Raw genomic sequence first — 7,073 nt, forward strand, 5'->3', positions numbered from 1 at the left:
ATGGCAATTTGTAAATCAATGGATGTGTAACTGATGTGATTCTGCAATCTGTGTATGGGGTGAAGGTGGGAGTTCATAACCCACTTGAATCAAAGTGTCGAGTATGATATGTCAAGAAATTTGTAATGTTTTGAACAACCCACAATAAAAAATTAAAAAATAAAAAAAAATAAAAATAAAAAAAAATGTATCTGGTAAAGCACTGTTATCCAAAATATACAAAGAATTCTTAAAACTCAATAATAACAAACAATATAAAAAAATGGGTCAAGAACTCAACAGACTTCTCCAAAGAAGAAAAGACATTCTATATCATGTCATCGGAGAAATGCAAATAAAAACAAGAAGATACCACTACATACTTCTGAGAATGGCCAAAATCCAGAACACTGACATTATCAAATGCTGGCAAAGCCATGGAACAGCAGGAGCTTTCATTCAGTGCTGGTGGGAATGTAAAACGGCACATCCATTTTGGAAGAAAGTTTGGTATTTTCTTATAAAAGTAAACATACTCTCCCCATATAATCAAATAATCATGCTCCTTGGTATTTACCCTAAGGAGGTGAAGATTTAGGTCCACACAAACACCTGCACATGGATGTCTACAGCAGCATTATTCATAATTATTCAAACTTAAAGCAACCAAGATGTGCTTCAATAGGTGAATGAATAAACAAACTGTTGTACACCTAGACAATAGATTATTTATTCAGCACTGAAAAGAAATGAGCTATCAAGCCATAAAAAAAAAAAAAATGGAAGCAGCTCAAATGCATGTTATTAAGTGAAAGAAGGCAGTCTAAAAAGAGCACATACTATACAATTATATATGACATTCTAAGAAAGGCAAAACAATGAAGACAGTAAGAAATAAAATCAGTGGTTACCAAGGAGTTAAAGGGGATGGAGAGATAAATAGGTGGATCACAGAGGAGTTTTAGGGTAGTGTAACTAGTCTGAATGATACTATAACAGTAAATAAATGTCATCATAAATCTGTCCAAGTCCTTACAGTGTATATCCCCAAGAGTAAAGCTTATCGTGAACTATGCACTTCAGGTAAAAATGATTCATCAATGTAGGTTCATCAATTGTAACAATTGCACCAATTTAGTGGAGCATGCTGATAATGGGGAAAGTCACATATGTGTAGAAGTAGAGGTATTCGGGAAATTTCTGTGCTTTCTGCTCAATTTTTTTTGCTGTGAATCTACAAGTACTGTAAAAAATAAAATCAAACTAAAATTTCTATCAAAGAATTGTTAAAGATTACTTCAAAACCTAAATACATCAGTTGAAAATCTCAATTTTAAAAGCTGCAGCTTAACACACAAAAAAAATTTTCTTTCAATTCAATCTAAAATATTTATAAACTGCAAACAGAAAATTCCTCCTCTTGCAAAAACAAAGTAAAACAAACAAAAATTGGAGTTGTTGTAATTTAAAGGCTTTTCTTTTTTTTTAAAGTAAGGTCTCACTAATCTTATACAATTCACATAATTTACATTACAAATAAATCTTAAGTTCTTTTTTACTAAAATAACTAAGAAACAACACATTTTTTCTAATGTTTTGACTTTTCTGTCAAAATATGTAATTCTGTCTAGTAGTCTTAAAAGTAAATGTCCACAAATATTCATTAGCTATTTTCTGAAGTGCTTATTAAGTTAGTGAGTTGAAAGTAATTCACCTATCAATGATTTTATAGAACTAGTCTCACTTATCTGAATAAAATATGACTAAATTAGAAAGTTAGATCCCTATCAAATCAAGAGAATACCAAAATACTATACATTTAGAAACCTTTAATAAGGCTATTTCTTCCAAAAATGAATACATATCACAATAGAGATACACAATTCCAAAAAATTTTCCATAGGATTTATAATTCTTAAATTTGACTAGTAACTAAAATTGAAGTTTCCATGCCCCCCAAAAAAGTTTACTCTGCGGGCTGGGGTTGTGGCTCAGTGGTAGAGCACTTGCCTAGCATGTGTGAGGCACTGGGTTTGATTCTCAGCACTATATACAAATTAATAAAATAAAATAAAAAAGGTCCATCAGCAACTAAAAAAATTTTTTTTAAAAAGTTTACTCTGAACAAAGACTTTCAGACTTAAAGAAAATATAAACAATTTGAAATAAAATACAAAACTAATAATAAATTCCCTACACCCTGAGCCTTCATACAAAAACAAATCTCAGTGGCTCAAAGTTCTAAAGGAAACAATCAGGCTGCTATCTCCATCTAAACTTGCCAAAGACGTGCCTGCAGTTTTCCCAAATGCTGGAAAGAAAAACAGTAGATAGAACATATTCAAATAAAGACAAAGCAGCATGTCTACTTACTATACTGCTCAAGGTCCAAAACTTTTGAGTGTTCTGCCTTTCAGTACTTTCAACAGATTTCTTCTTGAAAATTATTTTTGTACATTTGGCAGTTAAATTAAATTATTGCAGAGTGACAAGTGAATAGAAAATAAAAATAAGACGACCCACAAAGGTTAGATACAAATCTATAAATAATACCAGGCATCTGTGTGACAGCTAACTTGGCACTCAGAGGAGTTTATGCTAATGAAATACTGTAATTTATTAAATATGATGGCAGCTCACTGTTCTAAGAGATTTTTAAACATTAACTGTTACACACTAGAGACTGACTGTAACACTTTCTCAAGGTTTACGTTACAAGATTACAAGTGAAACTTGCATTATAACAAGGTCTGTTCTGAAAGAATACTGCTAAAGGAGAATTCGGAGGCCCAAAAGGGATCTGGGATACACTATACAGCCTATCTCAAGAGCAATACAATAAAACAACATGAATTTCCCATACAATTTTAAATATAGTAGGTGCCTAACTTAGTAACTGTTAGAGTTTGAATGTGTCTCCCAAGTTAATGTGCTAGAAATTGAAACCCCAATATAACAGAATTGAGAGATGGGATATTTAGGATAATTATCTAATTAGGTCATGAGGGCTCTACATTATCATGCAGAAGTGGATATATTATTATAAGAGAGGATTTGTTATAAAAGCAAGTCAACTTTTTCTATGGCAGAAGGTAGAAAAGCAAGAGAGGGCACACATGATACACCAAGGCCCTCCAGATGCAAGCCACTCAATCTGGGACTTCCCAGCCTTCAAAACAATAGATAAATAAATAAATAAATCTGTTATTTATATACTCAATTTCAAGTATTCTGTTATAGCAGCTCAAGAGACTAAGACAGTAACAGTCTAAATTACAATGCATATGCTTGAAATCTTAAATGACTATCACCAATTTAATTTTGTGTTGCACATAGATAATATGCAAATAAGAAAACCAGAGAGTCTGCAGAGGAAAAGATGTAATTAGGACTGAAAAATACTAATGACAGTTTTCATTTCACTCATCAAACAGGACTAAGGAATACTGTTTTGATAAAATGGAAAAGGGCCTAATAAGTCTAGACAAAGCAGAGATTGACCAAAATGAACATCTGAACTAAATTTGAAGCTAAGATTATCATTGAGAAATGTGCTTAAAAGTCACATCTCTCCTGACCTTAGCTCTAAAAGAGAGTAGACACAGATGAAAAGTTACTTAGCAAACAGAGACATTTACAAATGTCATCAGTAAGTCAAAAACAAAACCACTGGATAAAACAACCATTCAAGCAGTTATGACATGTGGCAAACAGGCTAAGTAAGACTTTTGTTGGTTATATAGAACCTTGGAGTCAAACTATGCTTCTATATGAACACAACAGACAAAACATACAGCATAAAATAGAATCATATCAATTCTCATCTAATATCTTCTAATTTCTACAACTTCTACTTATGTCAAAGTGGGAGAATACAAATGAGTACCATGTGAAGGAATGCTTAAAAAAAATGATACATGCAATTCCTCATCTGTTCTACTCAGTGACCTAGACATAACTTAGAGATAGGAGATATAACTACTGTCAAGCAAATAAGGAAGTCCTTAATCTGAGCTTATCTCTGTAAGTGGAGCTCCAACGTAAGTAAACCAAAACCCAATTCAATGTAAGCAGCAAAATGAGACATAAATTTAACCTATTAGAAATTGCCAACTAACCTCAAACTAGGGTTTTTTCATACTAACCAAAGAGAATTTCTCTTCCACATTCAGCTATAAATGTTCACTGCCTACAGTGCTGTGGAATAGAGCTTTCTGAATCTCTTCTGGTTCTAACTGATGCCCAATTCATGACTTCTTATTTTTGATTTGTCAAAAGTTTTATGTTCTTTTAATATTATGCTATTTCTTAAGCTACTCTCAGTTTCCATATAGCTTTTACAGTATACTTGAAGCACCGAGTATGATTTTAATGTTTAAAGATAAATAATCGTCCTTAATGCTTCATTAAGTATTTTTGAAAATCTAATCTTACACTGAAGAAAAACAAATGTCCTTTTTGAGAGACCATATAAAATACACAGACCATGCTTTCAATGGAATTTTTGAACACATTTAGTTTTTGCTTCATGCTCTTTACTTCATGCAATCAGTATACACCAGAACTTGAAATTTAAACTTATGTATGACTGATGTATTAGTACTCTTTTAAGAAAACACGCAAGGCATTTTGAAAACTTGGATTAGGACTAATCTCCCTACATAAATGTCTGCTATGGTCTGAATAAGTGTCCCCAAAAGGTCTATGTGTGAAAGATGTGGCCCTCAGCCTGTGGTCCTACTGAGAGGTAGGGGAATCTTTTAAGATGTAAGTTCTTGTGCGAGGTCTTCCAGTCACTAGTAAACTTAAAGGGGATATTGGGAACCTAGACCATTCCTCTGACTCTCCTTCACATCCCTGCCATGAAGTAAATGGTTTTGCTTCACCAAAGCCTCCCTGCTATAATGTGTTATCTCACTACAGTCCCCAATCAACAGGGTCAATCAATCAAGAACTGAAACCTCTAAAATTATGAGCTGAAATAAATCTTTTCTTAGTTGATTTATCTTAAGTATTTGTTACAGTAATGGATGGAAAGCTAACACTATCTCTATTCATTTAACTTTATTCATCAAATACTTTTTGAATAGTCAAAATCTAGGTATTAGGAGACACAAAAATGAAAACTCATATAACCTTTCCTAGTGTAACTGATAGTGCAGTGAGTGATTCTCAGTACTTAGGGAAGGCACAGATCTCTCTGAGAATTAAATAAAATCTGTGGACCGTCCCTCTCACAAAATGCAAACACACACACACACACACACACACACACACACACATTTTTTTCCCAAACTTTTCATACATTTCAAGGAGTCACTGTTCACCCGGAGTCCATTTATTGCTTCATTAAGATTCATGGATCACTGGATCACTGTTTTAAGAGCTCCTGGTCTAGGAGAATATCAAGCTTTTTGTTTTTTTCAAAGGGCAAGTGGGAACAACTTCAAAGGAAATTAAAAAAAAAAAACTCTTTGAGAAGACATAAGATCATGCAGATAATATAGTTTAAGTACAAAGATTCTATAGAGAGAGTCATAGTATCTGTATTCAACTCTTGGTTCTGCCATTTACTGACTCTAGATAAGTTTCTTAACCTCTCAAATCCTCAGCTTCCTCATCTAAAGATGGAAACAGTAATACCTGGTTCTCAGAATTTTAAGAATTAAATGAAATAATGCAAGCAAAACTTAACACAGTACCAAGACAGAGGCACTTGCAAATACACAGACCGAGTTTTTCAATTTAATTCACTCCTCAAGCTTTTCTGATTTGAGTTTACATGCATCCTCACAGTAAACCCTCAATTTCTTAAAACTGTCTTTATGACCAAAAGAGCCCAACAAAAACATTATATACTCCCACATTCCACTGTGTGAGCTAATGATTTCTAAAACTCCTTCAAACCCTAAGATAATCTTAGGTGGCAAAAATGTTGATTTTAAATTTAACTGCTTTTATTCAATTTCATGTAACCTCCCTTCCTTCAGAACCTGGATTTATTAGCAAAAACATAAAAACAAAAGCATAGCAACCACACTGTAATAAATTGGCAGAGTTGACTACAGAAGAAAATATGTAAAAGACCTTGTAAATTAAAGTGCAAAAAAATTATTTATCTATATTCATGTTATGCCTTCTTTAGCTAGCAGATGGACTTGCCAGAATTTCTTCCACTTTAAGCAGTTTGTTCTTTTTCTCAAATTGTACACCCTACTATAGCCTATTTAATCTTTTTTTAAACATCCAAAACATGCTTACATAGTTTTATTTATTTCCCTCTAATATTTGTACTATAGTTCTTATCACTAAGCAGATACTGATGAACTCTGGCATCTTTATTTTAATCTCTACAGAAATTATTAACCAAAAAGAATTTTAAAGAATGTAGTATGTGTTTACAAGAGAAAAAGAAAGAAAAGCAATTTCTACCAACTCAACAGAATGTTGCACACCTATTTTTAAAAAATGCATTCAGACTGATATTCTGTCCAAAATAAAATTCAAGCAAGACACTAAATTGCCCAGGTTTCTCCCATTTTCCAATCCAAATAATATAAAATTTATTTAAAGATGCAAAATATTTTCAAAGTAATTGGGAAATACTTTACCCTTTTTTCCTTCTTGACATAATTAAAAAATGTTTGTATTAACTTCAATCTAGTATAATTTTTAAAATTTAAAAATCTCTGGAGCAGAGAGATATCCAAGATGGCAGAATAGAGAAGGTTGCATTCCTGGCTGCTCCAAGGTGTGAAACCAATAGACAGGCAGCTTCTCCCCAAGGTGGGTGAACAAAAAAAAGTGGAGGGGAGGGGAGAATTATTGGAACTTAAAACTGGACATTCAAAGCAGACCTGAGACATGGAGGTTGGACATAATAAAATAAGGGGAAAAAAATCCCCAGTGGCTCTGCTGTTACCACAGCTAGGCCAGAAGCTCCATCCAGAGGGATCCCTCCATGAGCACAGTAGAGGGATAAGGAATTTAGAGAACCCACATTTTTGGGAGACCCATGGCATGTCTAGGTACAGAGTGTTTACAGACCAAGGACATTGCCCAAGAAACCTGAAGGAATTGCTACACAATACTTG

General features: G+C 33.3%; 1 protein-coding gene and 1 long non-coding RNA gene across 2 annotated transcripts in view; one reads left to right on the plus strand and one right to left on the minus strand.

Moving 5' to 3' along the window:
• Positions 1 to 5,734, plus strand: part of LOC125617516 — a 15,523-nt gene extending 9,789 nt beyond the window's left edge. The window contains exons 4-5 of the long non-coding RNA XR_007348561.1: positions 3,241 to 3,245; positions 5,617 to 5,734. This is a non-coding gene — a long non-coding RNA (uncharacterized LOC125617516). The remainder of the gene's footprint in view (positions 1 to 3,240; positions 3,246 to 5,616) is intronic.
• The window catches only part of Lemd3 (LEM domain containing 3), a 68,636-nt gene that overhangs the window by 44,859 nt on the left and 16,704 nt on the right, over positions 1 to 7,073 (minus strand). The gene's annotated exons all lie outside the window — the stretch shown is intronic.

Source organism: Marmota marmota, unplaced genomic scaffold (assembly GCF_001458135.2).
Source record: "Marmota marmota marmota unplaced genomic scaffold, marMar, whole genome shotgun sequence".
In the NCBI taxonomy this organism is placed as follows: domain Eukaryota; kingdom Metazoa; phylum Chordata; class Mammalia; order Rodentia; family Sciuridae; genus Marmota; species Marmota marmota.